Raw genomic sequence first — 20,148 nt, forward strand, 5'->3', positions numbered from 1 at the left:
GTCATCACTGAATTAGTCAATGGAAGAAAACCAATCACAAAAGAGAGTGAAGAAAAAGACCTGGGAGTTTTGATCAAAGAAATTTTGTCACCCCCAAAACAAGATTGACAGAGAGATATATAACCTGTTCACAGACATAGGAGAGGAAATTTAATATATGCATGAAATGATGAAAAAACTGACGCTGGCTATGATCCGCCCCAGATTGGAATATGCAGCAGTGATGTGGTCTCCAGATAAAAAGGAAGATATACTACAAGTCCAAAAGAATATGAAGAACATCAACCAGGATGGTCCCTAGCCTGACAGATCTATCATACAAGGAATGACTAGAAAACCTGGGTCTGCCTTCCATAGAAGAAAACAGAGAGAGTTGCGACATGATTGCAGTCATCAGAGCCATGATGGTAGTAGACAAAATTGGCATAAATGACTTGTTTGTATGGGTTAGGGGAGCAAAAAGAGGACGTGGAAAGATATTGAGAAAGAGAGGTTGCTTGAAAAATATCAAGAAGTACAGTTTTCCATATTGATGGACTAACCAGCGGAATTGCCTGGACATCGAAATTGTACAGTTCAAAAACTTAAAAGAGTTAAAAACAAAGTTTGACCAGTTGAGACACGGAGGCCGGACCCAACAACATAGCTAGGTAAATACAGCTAAGAAAATATACGCATACATGCTGACACACACAACCTCACATAAATACAAGTACACACACACACACACACACACACACACACACACACACACACAAGCACCAGTAGGGCATAATCTCTCTCTCTCTCTCTCTGCATATGCTGTACATTTGTTTGTCTGTCACTCATTTTTAACATCCCTTTCTGTCTGTAAGGCTTATTCTTAAGCTGTTGCTGTCTCTAATCCAGTCTCTGTCCCTCTGTCTCTCTGTCGTCTCAAACACACACACACACACACACACACACACACACACACACACACACACAGAGGGAGTCATCAGAAGTAGACGTCCGACATCGGCGCTCTGTACCAAACAAACACGGCCAGTGGCATTACCTAAATTAGTATCTTTGAATGAATCTAGCTCTGTACCAGGTTAGACTAAATGATTTTTCATTATTAAAAGGGAAAAAAAATAATAAGTTTAAACCAGACTGGTTCAAACAGAACAAAGAACCACGAGGAAAAAAAATGCACTGAGTCAGCTGGGTTTGTTTAAACTACAGCAACACGAGGAAAGTGTACATACTCTGTAAGTACATACTCTGTTCATTTAGTATTACAAAATGGATACATACTTTAGTAAAACAAATTTGGAAAAGAAAAGGGATAAAAGTAAAAAGCAAAATGATGATTTCTGCCAAGAACTGGTTGAAGTGGAGACTCACAATAGACTGGTTGAACGTGTACGCAAAATAGAAATGGCTTTCAAAAATGAAATTGATGAAATAAAGAAGCAAATGCACTTGCAAAAGGAAAAGATAGAAAAACTAGGAAGGGAGGCCAATAAGAAAGACACAACCATCAGTGAAATAACAGTGGAATTGAGTAGGCTCAGGAAGAAAGTGAGTGAAATGGCAAGTACAGTAGTCAATCACGAGAGTGTTATGGAAGAGTTCAAAAATGACACAGAGACAATTACGCAAGCACGCAGTCTTATGGACCAGAGCAGTGATATTGAGGAGAAGATAACACAGGTGAATGAAGCTGTGCAAAGCTACAAAAATGATGTAGAAACCACGTATGCTGAAATGGTGAAAGTAAAGAAAGACTTAGAAACAAGGGTGGAAGAAAAAAGCATTAAAAAGGAAGTGAAAAGAATAATCCAAAACAATCCAAAATTAGTAGAGATAAACAAATCAATAGTAATCACTGGTATAGAAGAGGAAGAAGTTAAAAACAAGATCACAAAAGACAAAAAGGAGATGGCAAATGTAATGAGCTTACTGAAAGAAGTATCAGAGGAAATCTGTAGTAAAGACATAGAGGAACACAAAAGGTTAGGGAAATACGAGAAAAGCAAGACAAGACCCCTAAAGGTGACTTTCCAGAGTGTAAACACTGTGGAAGAGATACTAAAAAATGCAAAGAATCTTATGGAAAAAGAGGAGTTCAAAAATGTATGGATAAAAAGATGCCTAACACAAGAGGAACTGGAATTACTGAAAGAGAAAAGGGAGGAAGCAAAAACAAAAAATAAAGGAAGATCAGAAGAGGAGAAGAAGAAATTTTTTTACAAAGTAATAGGATTGCAGGTACGAAAGTGGTACACAAACAGGATGGAAGAAAAAGGAGGAAGGTAGTAGAACCATGTCATGACAAGTATATAAACAAGATGATAAAGTTGATGTACTCAAATGTGGATGGAATGGTATCTAAATTACTAGAGATGAATGATTATGTCAGAGAAAATGAACCACAAATAATATGCCTAACTGAAACAAAATTAACACCAAGGATATCCAATGACATACTAAACTTAGAGGAATACAATATATGGAGAAAAGAGAGAAATTTAAAAAAAGGAGGAATTATAATATTAACTAAGAAAAATCTAAAAGTCAAGGAAATAAAACTAGATATATCATCACAAGTAGATCTGATTGCAGTAGAGATCGACACATCTGAAGGTAAAGTAATTGTAGCCAATTTGTACATGCCACCCAGATCAAACACATGGGAAAGAGACGAATATGAGGACCTGGCAGAGAGTACAATTCAGAGTATAATATCATTGCTACATAAAATGGAAGAGAAATCGGAAAGAATTATACTAACTGGGAACTTCAATACAAATATAAATTGGAATACTCTACATATAAATAGCCAAGAAAGCTGTTCGGACCAAAAGCTCCTGGATCTCGTACAAGAGTTTTGCTTAATGCAACAAGTGAGGGAAACCACCAGAAAAAGAGGACTTGATGTACCTTCAGTGCTAGATCTAATATTTACTAGGCAAGAAAATGATATTGACAGTTTATTATATCACCCTCCACTCGGCAAAAGCGATCATGCAGTACTAAATTATAACTTCAGGATAGCATATGACATAGTAAACAGCAATGACAGTTACAAAAAGAGCCTAAACTATAAAATGGGAAATTATCAAGACCTAAAGAAGTATTTCTTAGAAGTTGATTGGGAAAATGAGCATAGAGGACAAGATTTAAATGCTGTATATAAAAAATTTTGTGAATTTTATGAAATAGGAGTCCAGAAGTACATCCCACGGCACAAAGAAGCAGATAAGAAAATACAGAAATGGTTCAATACAGAATGTAAAAAATCAAAAGAAAGAAGAGATTTGTTGTGGAATAGATACAGAAGACACAATAGTGAAAGGGCGTATAATAATTACAAACAGGCAAGAAACGACTATACAAGAATAAGGAGGGAAGCCCAAAAACAGTTTGAGGAGGATATAATAAATAACAGTAGTGATCAACCGAAGCTGTTTTACAGCTATATCAGAAGCAAAACCAAAGTAAAAGATATAATACAATCCATTTCGAATGAAAGAATCACTTATACACAAGAGAAAGATATTTGTGAAGGACTAAATAAGAATTTCCAATTAGTTTTTACAGAAGAAAAAAAATTTGAGAGGGACTATGTGGAACACGCATGTCCACACATACTACCAGATATACAAATAGCAAAAAAAGTAATACAGGAGGAGTTAAGTAAATTAGACAGAGGAAAAGCAAGTGGTCCTGATGAAATTTCATGTTGGGTATTACGAGAATGTGCAAAGGAGTTAAGTAAACCATTACTTTTAATTATCAAGAAATCCTTGAGTCAAGGTAAACTACCTGATATTTGGAAAAAAGCAAATATTGTCCCCTTATTCAAGAAAGGAAATAGACAAAATCCACTCAACTACCGACCAGTATCACTGACCAGTGTTGTATGCAAGGTATTAAAAAAACTTATAAGAAAAGCTTGGGTAAATCATCTAGAAGAACACAGTATGATAACAGAAAGACAGTTTGGTTTCAGAAAAGGAAAATCATGTGTTACTAATCTGTTGAGCTACTATGACAGAGTAACAAACACAATACAGGAAAGGGAAGGATGGGTGGACAGTATCTATTTAGATTTCAAGAAAGCTTTTGACACAGTACCACACCAAAGACTTTTATGGAAACTGTACCATCAAGGAGGAATTCGGGGCAAACTGTTTTGTTGGATGCAAGACTTTCTCATAAAAAGAGAAATGAGGACAGTACTAAGAGGAAACTACTCATCATGGAAAGAAGTGACTCGTGGAGTACCACAGGGTTCAGTGCTGGCACCAATCATGTTTTTAGTGTATATAAATGATATAAACAGTAACACTGGAAATGAAAGCTATCTAAATATGCTTGCAGATGATGCAAAAATACAAAGGAGAATTACTAACACAGACTCTTGTAAAGAGCTACAAGAAGACTTAAATAAACTTCATGAATGGAGTAGTACATGGGAAACGGAATTCAATGTGGACAAGTGTCATGTAATCAAGTTTGGTAAAAGTGGAAAAAGACCTGACTGGGATTATAAGTTAGGAAATAAAACCCTATACACATCAGAAAGAGAGAAAGACCTAGGTGTGATTATCAATAACAGACTATCTCCAGCTGACCACATCAGCGAGAAGGTACGGAACATGTATACACTGCTTGCAAATATGCGAATAGCATTCACATACATAAATGAAGACATGCTAAGAAGGATAATAACATCATTCATTAGACCAACCCTGGAATATGCATCAGTAGTCTGGAGTCCTTATCTCAAAAAGCATATAGACAAGATTGAAAAGTTCAAAGGGCCGCTACAAGATGGATACCAAGCTTAAGGGACCTAAGCTACGAAGAAAGACTAAATAAACTGAATCTACCAACACTACAGGAGAGAAGGAGAAGAGGTGACTTGATAATGGTATATAAGTGCATATCAGGAAAGGAGAAAATAGACATAAATGATTACTTAACATATGGAGAAGCATCAGCAAGAGGACACTGCAAAAAACTGCATAAGAAGAGAGGTGATAAAGACGTAAGGAGATTCAGTTTCCCAAACAGAACAATTGATCAATGGAATGCACTACCGAATGAAATAGTGTGTGCCAAAACAATTCACAAATTTAAGGATATGTACGATAAATATGGTTTAAGACACGGGACAGTACGAGCTTGACTCATTCCTGTAAAGATACTATTAGGTAAGAACAATTAGGTAAGAACACACACACACACAGTGGTAACGTTCTCGCTTGCCAACCGGTGGACGGGAGCTCGTGCCTCGTTCAGGTTGCGAATAGTTTCACTGATGAAGTGGGTGGTTACTGTCCCCCTTGAGCAAGGGGACGTGTGTGTGTGTGTGTGTGTGTGTGTGTGTGTGTGTGTGTGCGAAGGTCACAGCCTTGCCCTTAGATCGGATTATATGAGCTCTCAGCTCCCTTCCATGAGGGTAAAAAGCTGACAATCACGACCATCAAGTGATCCTGCCCGACCCGGTGAACACACCCACATACATATACACACACAGACAGTTCATGTGCACGGATATGTGAGTGCGTGGTTTCTGCGTGCGTATGTATGTGAGCATGAACTTGATTGTGAGCATGTGTCCTTGCATTCCTGCCTGTGTGTGTGTGTGTGTGTGTGTGTGTGTGTGTGTGTGTGTGTGTCAAAATAAACAGATATCCCAACGCAGGAGGCCTGAAGTGCCCATTGTTCAGGAATGATTTTTGTCAACGATCTACTCATAATGCATTAATTTCTTGCTGCAGTGTGCTGATAGTTATAGTATATATGTTTATATGTAGTGTTTATATTTCTGTAATCCTAGTTTGACTAAGAGTTTTAAGTGTAAAGTCTGCTCTGGATGTAAACTCCAGTTAAGAATGATAGATGGTTGGGTAGGGGCATGCACAATGGTTGAGAGTTGGGGTAGAGGTGGGTGGAGCTTGTTTTGTTCACCCCCTTCCTCCTTCCCTAGGTATACAGGGATTGAAATTGGGCACCACTGAGCAGAAAATAGGTCTCTTGTGTAAATATGGTATAGTAATAAAGTACACAATATAATCATAATCATACTCACCTACTGTTGGCACCAACTCAAGAACTACGAACTCAGCCATCATGCAGAACTAGGTTACATTTCACAGCACTACAGCAACAAGTGAGGAAGAGGAGGGAAGGAAATGTTTGGCTTTACATGCTGAATGGGCTTCTCAGCAATGTACTCTGATTGCCTGGGGTTTGTTGCTGTGCTTCATTGTCTGCTACCCTGCCTGTACCAGATGATGCACAGTATTGATGAAAAATGCATAGTATCATTGATTGCTTCTTGTTTCAGCCTTGGATATTGGCAAAGTCCGATGGATATTGCTTAACAGAGCCCAGCTACCAGGGCTGGATATATCATCAGGCTGGACATTATAATAACAGATAATTGAGAGTTTGATGTGTATATATAGCTATAAATACAGTACATATATATATATATATATATATATATATATATATATTTATATATATATATATATATATATATATATATATATATATATATATATATATATATATATATATATATATATATATATATATATATAGTATGCATGAAAACATCGATTAAATATGAATAGAGTGTTTATTCAGAAGTAAAAGTAAATAAGAGGACTGTTAAAGGTAAAAATTAACCTCATAAACCACCACTTTATACCCCCACTTTACGACATTTCAGGTGCTGTTCATTTTCTGTTCTGCCGGTGTGCTCGTTGGTTGTTTTGGGACAAGAAAGTGTGGTGGATGACATGTACGATGCGAATTGTTGGGTTGAGAGTGATTTTGGGGACATGCCTTTCCTTAGGCAAAATATCCCTGCATAGATGTTGACCATTACATCAATGGCAGTGCTGACTGATGTATTAAAACCAAAAATAGTGAGTGGCTCATCATAACATCCACCCACCATTACCCTAACGTTTTTGATGCAAAACAATGCATCTTGGATGCTGTATGGTCCCAAAACTTGGCCCTACTATTCACGAATCTATTTAATCAACCCACAGAACCATCCTTTGGGCTCAGAAGTGTCTCTCGCTTGTACACATGCAGTGTAGGGGGTCAGCCGCTTTGGCATGGTCCGTTTCCTTTCTGAGATTCTCCATTCAATTATGTATGAGTCAGGCATTAATGGTGCAGGGGACTGTGGTGGTTGTGCGGGGTTCCCTTGTGGAGTGGGCAACACTGGTGGTGTTGGGGTCCCTTGAGGTGTGGGGGACCCTGGTTATGAGAGGGACCCTTTTGGTATGGGGGACCCTTTTGTTGTGAGGGACCCTTCTGGAGTTCGGGACGCTGGTGGTTTGGGGGACCCTGATGGTACAAGGGACCCTGGAAGACTGGGGGCTCCTGGTGGTCTGGTGGTCCCTGGTGGATTTGGGGACCTTGGTTGTGTTGGAGTCCCTGGTGGAGAGGGGGACCCTTGTGGTGTGGAAGACCCTGGTGGTGTGAGGGACCCTGATGGTGTGGGTGTTCCTTGTAGTTTTGGAGTCCCTAGTGTTGTGAGGGACCCTTTTTGTGTTCTGTACCCTGGTTGTGTAGGGGACCCTGGTGGTGTAGGGGACCCTTGTGGTGTAGGGGACCCTGGTGGTGTAGGGGACCCTGGTGGTGTAGGGGACCCTGGTGGAGTGGGGAACCCTGGTGGTGTAGGGGACCTTGGTGGTGTGGGGACCGTAGTCGTGTAAGGGACCCTGATGGTGTGGGTGTTCCTTGTGGTTTTTGGGTCCCTGGTGTTGCAGGGGACCCTTTTGGTGTTTTGTACCCCTGTTGTGTAGGGGACCCTGTTGGTGTAGGGGACCTTGGCAGTGTAGCGGACCCTGGTGAAGTGGGTAACCTTGATGGTGAGGAGGACCCTGGTGTTGTGGGGGACTGATGGTGTGGGGGTACCTGATGGTGTTGTGTTCCCTGATGTTCTGAGGGACCCTCGTGGTGTGGGTGACCATGATGGTGTGGCGGTGCATGGTGCTATTGGGGTCTCTGGTTTTGTGGGAGTCCCTGGTGGTGTGAGGGACCCTTTTAATGTGGGAGACCCTGGTCATGAGGGGGACCCTAGTTTTGCAGGGGACCCTATATGTGTTTTGTTTCCTGGTATTGTAGGGGACACTGGTGGTGTAGGGGACCCTGGTATAATGGGGGAGCCTGTTACTGTGGGGGACCCTTGTCGTGTTATGGCCCATGATGATGTGGGGATCCCTGGTGGTTTAGGGGACCCTGGTCGTGTAGGGTTTCCATGCAGTGATGGTGTACCTGGGGGCCCTGGTGGTGTGGGGAACACTGGTGGTTTCATGGACCCTTGATGTGTGGGGGACCCTTGTGGAGTTGGGGACGTTGGTGGTTTTGTGGACCCTGATGGTACCGGGGTCCATGGTGGTGTGGGGGACTGTGGTTGTGTGTGGGACCTTGGTGGAGTGGGGGACCATGGTGGTGTGTGGGACCGTTGTTATGTGAGGAACCATGGTGGAGCAAGGGACCATGGTGGTGTGGGTATCCTGGGATGTTTTCGAATCCCTGGTGATGGTGGTGTGGGAGACCACTGTGGTGTCAAGGCCTTTTCTGGAGTGCGGGAATGCTCTGGTTTGGAACCATGCTTCTGCTCATCAATAGCTGGTCCGGAGGGATTTGGATCAGGAGAGAGTGTGGGGGTGTCAGTTCGGTTCAGCTTGTTACATTTTTATTATTTAGATTTTTTTCTTTTCCACCATTTTCTCATTTTTTTTTTCGACATCCAAACACAGACACATAGCTTTGCTAGTAAACATGTATTGTATATGCAGGAATGTATACAGATTCAGAGAACAATGTGATACCATACAAACAACATACCGCTTTTGCACTTTGAGAATACGTTGGACACATTATCACTGGCTATTGATACAGTGACGTGAGCAACTCTCCAAACCCTCCCACCCCCGGCTACACTCCTTCCCACTCACAGTTACCAGACATGTGGAGTCTGGCTGCTGCTTCGTGACTATTCGTCGACCATCAGTGCTCTGAACAATGGGTAATGCTGAACATTCCATGACTGTACTTCAAGTTCCAAATAAAATCGTCTGAGACTATCAAGACAGTAACAGAATAGCAGTCGTAGTTAATGAATATGTGGTGTTAAGTAGATCCTCGTTGTATCCAGGGGGAATTAAAATGGGTCCTTGGAGGTATCCAGAAAGGCATCATGAAGTGCAACTAACTGGCAACAAGTTGTTGTTTGAATGCTATTTTTTTTTAACATATATAAATGGATCCATAAAAATCATCTGTTTATATATAACCATTATCTCATCTCTTTTTACAAGAGAATGATCGTGAATGGTGTAATAATATTAGAGAGGAGTTACCAGGGCGACTTGGAGTTACACTGGGGGTATCGGGGCTGAAAACGTTGGAGAACCATGGAGTTAAGGGAAATCATGCGAAACACCCAGCTTAGGATATATATATATATATATATATATATATATATATATATATATATATATATATATATATATATATATATATATATATATATATATATTGTGTGTGTGTGTGTTTCCTGCTACAACGCGACATTGGGCAACCTAAAACACCTCTCGTACTGATGGAATTTATTAAGAGTATCAAACCCACTCTCATCAAACAATCTGCCCTCGGCCGGGAAAAGTCGTCAGGGGATTGTAAGAAAAAAAAATGAAAAAGAACATCTAGGGCTCAATGGATTAAAACTAAGATGCATTGAAAAGGGAAATCCTGTATTTGTTTAATTTTATGATTATTGAGACTGTTGGTAGAGGGATAGGGAATGACGATTTTGATGGGGATGATTGAGCATTTGCAATAACTGTTCTGCTTTTTTAATTCTCTTTTCCTACGAGATGTTGTGCCTAAACAATAAATGTATTCCATAAATGACAGGAATAACATTTCTCATCTGATAAAGCAGCTGCTTGAATGTATTTGGTGTACTAAACTTAAAATATTCCTATGAATGGCAAACAAGTCTTATATATATATATATATATATATATATATATATATATATATATATATATTTTGGGGGCCTAGAGCCTGGGCCTTGGCCTAATTTGGCCCAAAATTTTATCAGGTGATCAGAAGGTAATAGCCCATCATCCCTGTTATTTTGGTCAAAGTCTCACCAGTATATTTCGCGTAAATTTGTTAACAGCCAGACAGACAGACAAACAAACAGACAAACCGAGAAACAATACCCGTCCCCGAGCCCCTCCGGGGCGGGGACGGGTAATAATTAAATTACATTAATATTACAACTAGTTGTACGCGAACCACAAAGGTATCGCGAGAGAAGAAGGTCTTGTAATAACTAAATGTTCACATAATTAGTCGTGTATCTAAACGTCCTCACAAAAATCAACACTGTAATATGGAGGGGGCCGTTGGCTTACCCATTTCATCACACTCCCACTCAAATCTCTCCAGCTTCAGCGTCAGGTTGAAATTTCTTCTCGTCACTTTCACATTTTACAAGTTTCACTGTTTTCCTTGTTTCATGTTGTAACCTAATTTCATGGAGTGGGTGTTTCGTTATTATACGTTTAACACTGCAATGGACAAAAATCGCCATGAATAAAACAATCCTCTTATGGTGAATGTAATAAGTGGATAGACGTATAAAATGAGAGCTGATAAAAAAAAAATGAAGGAAGTGAGATGTCTGGACTACAGCTTTCTCACAAGGAACAGCTTTCATGGGGAAGATACTAAAGGAAAACACAGGACAAGGATGAAGCGTTTGAACAGAGGACGAACATGAATGGAAGAGCAGACGAGACATATGGTAGTGAGACAGAAGAAAGAATTTCGAGTACACAAATGCAGTGTATTTTATTATATTGTCAGACTGTACTTTTCTAAGCCTGAGAAGGGCATAATAAGAGTCCGTATAAAGAGAGTCATTGTGATGTAGAGGGAAGAGAATTAGTTCGAAGAGATCAAGGATGACTTTAGAATGAACAGGACTATGGGCCATGATAGTCGTGGAAAGGAAGGTAACTTCCAGTACAGGATTGTACAATTCTGGACTAGAGAAAAGAAACATAGAATTATGGTTAAAGTTAGTGCGACTCCATTGTAAAATTAAGCGAGGATCTGACATCGGAATAAGGTATATGGCAGCATGACAAATGACGAATTCTCTACTTCCAACATAAATTATAGGAAGGTGATGTACAGTATTTCTGTAATAACATTTTTCTAATAATTTCATTTCATATTTGAAACGAAGAGTATATAACAAATGTTCAGTCAGAGCTATGACGCACGGTTGTGAGACCTAGAAACTAACAAAATCGATGGAAAATAAACTAATCCGTTCTCAGAGAGAAATGGAAAGGTCAGTTTTGGGAATATCTTTAATAGAGAGGAAAAGATCAACTTGGGTGAGAGAACAAACTAAAGTCAAAGACATTACAGAAATTATAGTGTACAGAAATGGAGGTGGGCAGGCCATGTAGCAAGAATAAGGGATAACCGATGGAGCAAGAGGCTGGCTAACTGGACACCAAGGAATTGTAAGCATAACAGAAAAAGGCCAGACAGCAGTTTGAGAGATGAAATAGAGAAATCTGCAGGTAAAAACGTGGCAGAGATTGGCTCAGTCAAGGAAGTCGTGGAGACGGTTGAGGGACGCCTTTGCTCATCAGTGGACTTGTCATGGTTGATGATGATGATAATGATGATGATGATGGTGATGATGATGACTATCTAGTAACACAGATGACTTTTCCCACTAACATTACTTCTCCCCGGGGTTTACCAGTTGCCCTCTGGGTGAAGGACCCCATTTCTATCTGTATCACCTAGAGATGAACCATGGACAGCTAGTGTCATCAAGCTGCCTACTCTCTTCACAACATCTTACTCATAAAAGGAATCCGGATTAATGTCCAGACCTGCTAAATGGAACGGACACAAGGAACAGAGGTGCAAGTTGCTGAGAGAAGATTTTGTCTGTACTCATTAACATGTAGAGGAGAAGGTGATGAAGGGGAAGTAAGGGCAGAAGGAGGAGGGGAAGGAGAAGAAGAAGAAAATAATGAAGATGCATTATTTTCCTGATTACCCTCCCACTCGAAGTACCTGGGATTCCCATAAGATCGTCTGCTTGGACCAACTTACTTGTAATCCCAAATGACAACAAGTCCTTGATCTCAAATTTATTACTGTTAGAAGATATCACGCTGTGTACGTCTGTAAATTTATCATCTAATTTTGAACTACGTGTATATGAACGAGCAAATGCTAATTCCCAAGGTTAATGTCGACAGGCGATGCAGACTTATGTTGGCGATATATCATATCCTCATTAGATAAGGCCAGATTAGCCCTTATATACTGGTGTATTTTCTGGAAGTCTGTCAGTTTCACTTTCACATAATCATCCAAATTATTGAGTGGACTAGGATTCGATAATAGCATTGAACAGGGCCATTTTTTTCGAATCCATGTAAGACAAAGAGAGGAGTTTTGTCCATGGATTTATTGAAGGAGTACTTGATTGAGGCCGCAACGTTGGATATCCACTAATACCAACAGGTGCTTTGAGAACCTAAGGACCTGAAGCACTCCAGCATCTTTCGATTTTGCCTATCGACAAGGGCACTGGAAGCATTACATTTATTGATCCTATACTGCTTACACATCTCAACAAGAAGAATATTTTGATCTCCGTGCCATTATTGATAATTACAGTGGATGACGTAGTGAATGAACAAATAACATGATCAATGAAGGCATGTGGAATGCTTGTAGCAGTATTGTCTTGGAGAGCTACGAGAACACAGAAACGTGAGAAATGATCAACTGCCACCAACAAATACTCTGCATCAGTCTCCGTGAGAGGCAGTTTAAGGAGGTCAATAGAAACAGTTTCCCTTGGACAGGATGGAACTGGATACTGCAAGAGTGGAACTGGTAATCCGGCTGACCTCTTATGACAATTACGTGGCACAGGAATCACAGTGAACATTGACGTCCTTACGCATAGAAGGCCAAATAAAATGAGAGACGCACATGTCTCAAATACCGATTTATTTTCCAGGATGGGATGCATGAGGTGTGTTATGGATGACATGATGTTCTGCAGGAATTAAATCAGTGGGAACAAGTTGACAAACCTCTCTATTAGGTATGTCCCTACCGGTATGGGATGTCTTCTTATAAACGATATCATTGTCTAACGAGATCATCTACTGACACTGGCAGAGTAGGTAAGGTCGAAGAGTCTCCTGACTCGAGGAAGTAAATAGCCTTACACCACAGAGGGTCTGTGCGCTGACAATTATAAACAACATCTGAAGTTAGAGTGGTGTAAGGAACTTCACTCGGTTGATATGGGGAGACTGCAGCGATTACATGACGCGAAATGGCACCTACAGCTACATTTAATTTGCCAAGCACGTACTCAAAGGTTGGGTTGAAGTCTTGAATTAAAAACTTACCATCGTCCTAGACGTCCAGTAAGATTTTTTCCTTTGAGTAAGTCGCAAGGCGGGAGATAATCTGTTTGGATATACACTGGATAACCGCAGATTATGTCTCTAAAATGTTTAAGAGGACAGACAGCTGCCAAAGCCTCCCAATCAGTAACACTGTAGTTATGCTGAGCGGCAGTGAGGGCAAGACTAGCACGCGCAATTTCGCGTTTCCTCTTTGCATGATCAATCTGCATCAACACCACACCTACCCCGGATCTGTACAAAGAAGAGGTTTCTTATAATCAGGGAATGCTAGGACTGGGGCATGAATAAGTTTTGTCTTCAGTGTTTCAAAGGCATGAGACTGGTTATTAGTCCAAAAAAAGGTTTAATTTTCTTATGAAATTTAGTACGAGGTGCGGCAATCTGTGCATAACCTTGAATAAATCACCTATAGTAGCCATTCAATACAAGGAACCTTCTTACATTATCAGTACTGGTAGGTTCTGGGAAGTTAGAAACGGCCATAAGTTTCTCATCTGAGGTATGAATTCCTTCAGCATCAATCACATGTCCCAGAAATATAATTCTTTTACTTAGAACGTTGCATTTACTGAGCTTAACCTTTAGACCTGCCATTTGGAAGCAATCAAAAACTTGTGTAGCTTGGCAAAATGATTAGGGATTGATTTACTCACTAGAATGAGTGTCATTTAAATAAGCAAAAGGGCATGGCCAATCATACCACTGAATACACAATGGATAATCCTCAAGAATAATGATGGGACATTTCTAAGACCAAAAGCAGGTCTTTTGAAATGACAGTGACCAAAAGAGGTACTGAATGCAGTTACAGGGCGAGACGACTCTTCCATTTCTACTTGCCAGTAGCCACTAAGTAAGTCAAGGGAAGTGAAAACAACGTTATTATCCCTAAGTCATCATCATTATCATTATCCGAACCTCCTTTCCCACCCTAGGGCAGGGTGAGGAGTAGCAGTGTCCAGACAGCCCAAATTTGCCCAGTCCAATGGGCCACGCTTCCATTCACTCATCATTCAAGCCCCCGGAATCCTGGCTCTATCGTAAACGTCAAAAACATTCACCACATTCTGTAGCTTCACATAAACGTATCCAACTAAGTCAGTTCAGACGCTGCCATGTTAAAAAGTGGTGCCAAATCCCTGATCATGCGCTTCTTCTCACAACATTCATCCATCCAGCTCGATCTCTAAGTGATTCCAGTGAATCTGTTAAGACTGGTAATGGGAATCGATCGGGTACAGTGACAGAGTTTACTTTACGATCGTCAGCTACGGGTCTAAACTCACCTCTTTTTTGGTGGCTAGGAAAAGCGGACTATTCCACGGACTTGCAGAGTGTTCAGTGATGTCCTGATTAAGCATATCCTGTACTCTCTTGTCAGAGTCTTTTAGTAAGCTATGGGTAATCTATATGCCGGGACATAAATTGGTTGCGCATCAGGAATTAATTCATTGCGGTATTTTATCAAACTGGTCTTCCTCATAGGTTCACCAGGTATGGCCTCAACATCTCTATAGCTTTATAAATGATTAATTAATTGTTCTTTATACTGAGGGAAGCTGCCCGGTTTTATGTGAAAGGTGAGATTAGTTGAAGGAGTCGCAGCAGAGTCCGTAGAGTTTTCAATGGTTTATAGTCCAGGTAAATCATCGTCATCATCCTTACCAGTCACAGAGAATGGTATATCCTGGCACACCTTTATGGCCGATTGATACCCCAGGAAATCGCCAATCTTTGTACCACTTTTAACTTTCGTGGAGCATTGGTGACAATTAGTAGGTAAAGATAACACATACAGTAACATCCACCAATATGGAAGGAAGTTCTGACTTACATGTAAAACCATTCACACAACACGCTTCAGGTAAGACTAATGCACTCACTACTTCTTTTGCACGTACAACACGGACAGAGACTTTCGTGAAGTCGTGCGGCAACAAAATCGTTCACCATATTGTCACTGCTCGTTTCATCTCCATATTTTGCAAAATGTCATTCAGACTCCTCGAGGAGGTCAGATAAGACGTAGATGAGTCAACCTTCGTGTCGCTGTTAGAGTTGGTTTCATGAGATACTTAATTATCTTCATTACTCTCTACTGTTGTCTATGGAGTAGGAGTTACGGTAGGCAGTCACCAAATTTACATGTGAAAGGACAGGGTGTGGGGAGCTCATGACTGATACATAAAGTCCCTTTACTGTAATACTACCACAAGCAGGTATCATCAGTTCAATAAAATGTTGAGCTATGGTGTCAGTACCAATCAAAACATCTGCATGACACAGAGGTTTGGTTGTGACATAAAACTCAGCTACTAAAGGTTTTATTTATTCATCGAGTTGCATTTCAAGAGTTATCTTACCCTTCACATAAAATCCTGAGCCGTCAACACCACAGAGACGAATGACAGGAGGCTCAAGGATCCATACCTGTTTCATCATTCCTTTAATACTGTTTAGGGAGGACTTAGCTTTTAAGTTCACCAAAGAGTCAGAGTCCATAAAAAAAAAAGATGTAGGGACTCCTTCAAAATTACCTGAGATAACTACACAGGAGTGAGTCAGAGGACCAATCTGGTACATTTGGAGCTCAGAATTATGCGTCATTATGTAGGATTCTGTTGGTTCTGGCGCGGGGTTTCCCCAAACTGCGTATTGGCAAGGGCACGGCATTCGCTAGTTGAACGATATCTTGTATGGTGAGTACAGAACTTACTCCTAAGCGATCGTGAAGGTGATCTACTATCACGCCTGTGTCCTCGTTCATCTCCCAGCCTCTTATAACAATGAGCTGCGTGATGACCTATTCATTTGCGGTAACAACAAGCTGTCTTAATTCTGTTTGTATAGACCTGGCTCGGTCATGAGAAAAATTGCTTTGCGACGCAGGTGTTGCACTTGACATGGCTGGTGATCGTGGTGTAACGTTTTGTCTACTGAGTGGACGTGAACAGTGTTCTTGTCCTTGTGACTGCAAAGACTGTGATGCAGAACTAGTACAGTAACTGGTTGAACTGTAGGTACTGTTTAAGTAGGTATGGTACCGAGTTTCTCTTCTGTCTACTGTATATAGCTAACTTGATAATGTCATCCCAAGGAGAAAACTGAATCTCTAATGCAGCATCTAATTCGTCCATGATAAGACAATTGAAGAATCTGAGATAACTAAATAACATTGCTGCATTTTTTAGTGTTAAAGTGTTTTTTCCCTTATCATCAGTTTCTGCCCACAGACTGTTTCGTAATGCCTCTGAGATTTACTTTTCTGTTGCTGCTGACACAGCTCCCACTTCTAACAGTGTATTTTGTTCTGAAGGGATGAACATATCCTGTCTCACATTTTGCAGTAATCTGTAAACGTTCATCAAGCATCCTGCTTTCTTGTGGTTACAAAAAAAAAAAAAAAAAAGTCTACGAATCTTTTACTGCATCCAACAAAGGAAATAAACTTCTCAAAGAATCTACACCTTATGAGAGATCCGACTTGGGAGTATCCATCATCTAATCGGTTCCGACGATAGGCAGTTTAGCACTGTCTGTCATAAGTCCTTTGTAACTGCAGACTGGACATCGCTAATGATTATCATTCACGCTAATCGCAGGATTCATTCCAGCAAATTTAATGCGCGATGCATCTCCCAAAATGATCTTTAGCTGAAGATAACTGAGAAATGTGTGATGCACTGGGGGTATGATATGACTGTAAGTTAGCTGACTGAATATTTTTCAATGGACAAGTCTTTCCACGTCTCAAACAAGTAAGACTGTCGTGTGAGCTTACAATCTGGGTCGGTTTTACTTTACCTCATGAAGTATGTGTATCGTGTTCAGATAAATGAATCTTCTTAAAGTAAGGGAAAGTAGTTAAGAAATTAATTGGAGAAAACGAAAAAATTACAAGGAAAATATTAAGTATGCGAAAACATGTGAAGATATATTTTCTTTTTAACTAAAATGAAGTATTATGTACAACAGTTAACAAAGAAGGGTAATATATATATATATATATATATATATATATATATATATATATATATATATATATATATATATATATATATATATATATATATATATAATTTTCTAAATAAAGTGTTCATGTGGATGAATATAGCAAAAGAAAATTGAAAGTATGAAAAATAATCTGGGGAAGTTATTTTAAATACAGTTAAGTCAATCGTATAAGAGATGAGAGAGAGAGAGAGAAAAAAAATAATGTATTAAGATTTCTGGTCTGGAGATAATAGAAAAAAAAGATTTACTGGATGATTCTAACTCATGACCTACTGATACAGCATATATCATTGGGCATGGTGTGAGTTGGTACTGATAGCTGGTGGGAGGTGACGAGGGTGAGTTGCAGGTCACCGCGACACTGGAGGTTTGACAGTCAGCAGAATCGTGGTCGGGATGAAGGTTTGGTGACAGGCAGGCTTGGTGATAGACAGGGCTGATGACAGACAGACTCGATGACGGACGGGCTACATGACAGACAGGGTCGATGGCGGACGAGCTCGATGACAGACAGGCTGGGTGACAGACGGGCTATGTGACAGACAGGTCCTATGACAGCCAGAGTTGGCGACAGATGGCAGACAGTCTATTTACAGGCTATCGGATTTGACGGTAGACAGACTTGAAATGAGGCGTGTTCTTGACCTCAGTGCCACCAAAATGTGAGATGTGGGTCCGTAGATATACCATCAGGATTTCAGGTTATTTTTAAAGACTCCGTATTGGTACTTGATGCTTTATTGAGAGATCAGTGGTGTTAAATCCAAGGAGTCTAGCTGATATCTAACTCTTACACAGTCTTTCAGGGTAAAGGTAGGGTGTCCGTCGTGTGTGTTGGCCAATGTCATGACTACACTGTGTACACATACAAATGTCTCCTTTGGTAAGAAGGCAGCTGGCCACTGCCGATTCATGACATTCTGCCAGCATTGGACTCATGACGAATAAGCAACAAACATCTGCTGGCTTACATTTCTGTATCTGAGCATCTCTGCCATTCACTCAGTTAGTCATTTAACCTCCCTATGTATCCATCTATCTTTCTATACGGTTTTTCTTGTCCTTACCATTGAACTACTTACTTGAATACATGGCTATAACTTTGTCCTTCTGTTAACGTATAGTTCATCCTAATTACTAGTGCATATGTTTGTATGTTTGTCTGTCTGTTTAGGCATCTACATATTAATCAGTATAGTTCATCCTAATTACTAGTGCATATGTTTGTATGTTTGTCTGTCTGTTTAGGCATCTACATATTAATCAGTCTATCGAATAAGTTTTCAGTCTCCAAACGGACCAATAAAAATGTCCCTTATCGAAACACTCATCTCTCTCTCTCTCTCTCTCTCTCTCTCTCTCACATACACACACATACCCACGCCCACCCACCCACCAACCCACACACACACACACACACACACACACACACACAGTAAGACACCGAGTAACGACACCAATTTCGTGTGTAGAGCAATGTTGGCATAATCCAGCCACAGACAAATGACCACAACTTCCGACCAGCCACCTTCAAGGCAGATTACCCCATAACTCGGCATAATTGTAATGTAACTCTAATACAAATCTAGTATAAGGGACGGTGGCATCATAACCTTCATCTGATCTGTACGTTGTCTCCTGGTGCTAAAATGTGGGTGGGGTTTCCCGTAGACTTCACCTAATTATTGAGGGGTAGATGAAATTGCCACGCCTTTTATGTTGAACGATGGAGAGAGAGAGAGAGAGAGAGAGAGAGAGAGAGAGAGAGAGGTGAATTACGAATGAAAAATGACTCGATATTGTAAAGTCATTAACCACAAAGTAAGTCAATATCATAAACCTGTAACGAAGGAAGTTTATGATATTAGCATAAAGTTGTCCATTTTAGACTCTCTCCTGTATGTTTCTTTGATCATTTTTGCTGCTGTTCTACCACTACGTCTTTTAATGTTTATATCTCTCATCTGTGAATCTGTCTGTATCTAATTTAAACATATATATCTCTCTGTATCATAATCTACCTACCTATCTATTTATATATACCTATCCATTTATCTTTCTTTCAATCTGTCTATCTTTCAGTCTATCTATCTATCTGCACTTGCCATCAATTAATACATACATTTCTTTCCTAATCTACTGTCATGTGATCCACAAACCTTCCTGTCTACCGAATCATACACTTTTCTACTTATTCACCTGTATAACTACTGTACACACGTAATTAATTACTTGCCTCCCAACCTACAAAAGTACCCACTTACCTACATATTTTTCTGGTTACCATTCAGCTCCGTAATAGACCTACTGACCTACCTCACTGCCAACCTACCCTCCAAGCAACCTTAGTCAGACCTATGAATCAGCTAACTAACCAAATTTAATACCTACCTATTAATCTACTAACCGACCTACTTACCAGCTTACCCATCATACCTACCTCTTTTTAAATCTACCAGTCTTACAACAAAATAACCTATCAATCAACCCACTTAAGCACTACACCTCTTCTGGCCTACCCATCAGCCAGCCAGAATACCTACCAATCTACCTATCTGTCTATCTACTTATCTGTCTTCCTACCCAATCACTTGCCTTCCTGTCTACCTACCCACAGATTAGC

This window comes from Coenobita brevimanus, chromosome 4, assembly GCF_032717465.1.
Source record: "Coenobita brevimanus isolate Jiangsu-jjx chromosome 4, ASM3271746v2, whole genome shotgun sequence".
NCBI lineage: Eukaryota > Metazoa > Arthropoda > Malacostraca > Decapoda > Coenobitidae > Coenobita > Coenobita brevimanus.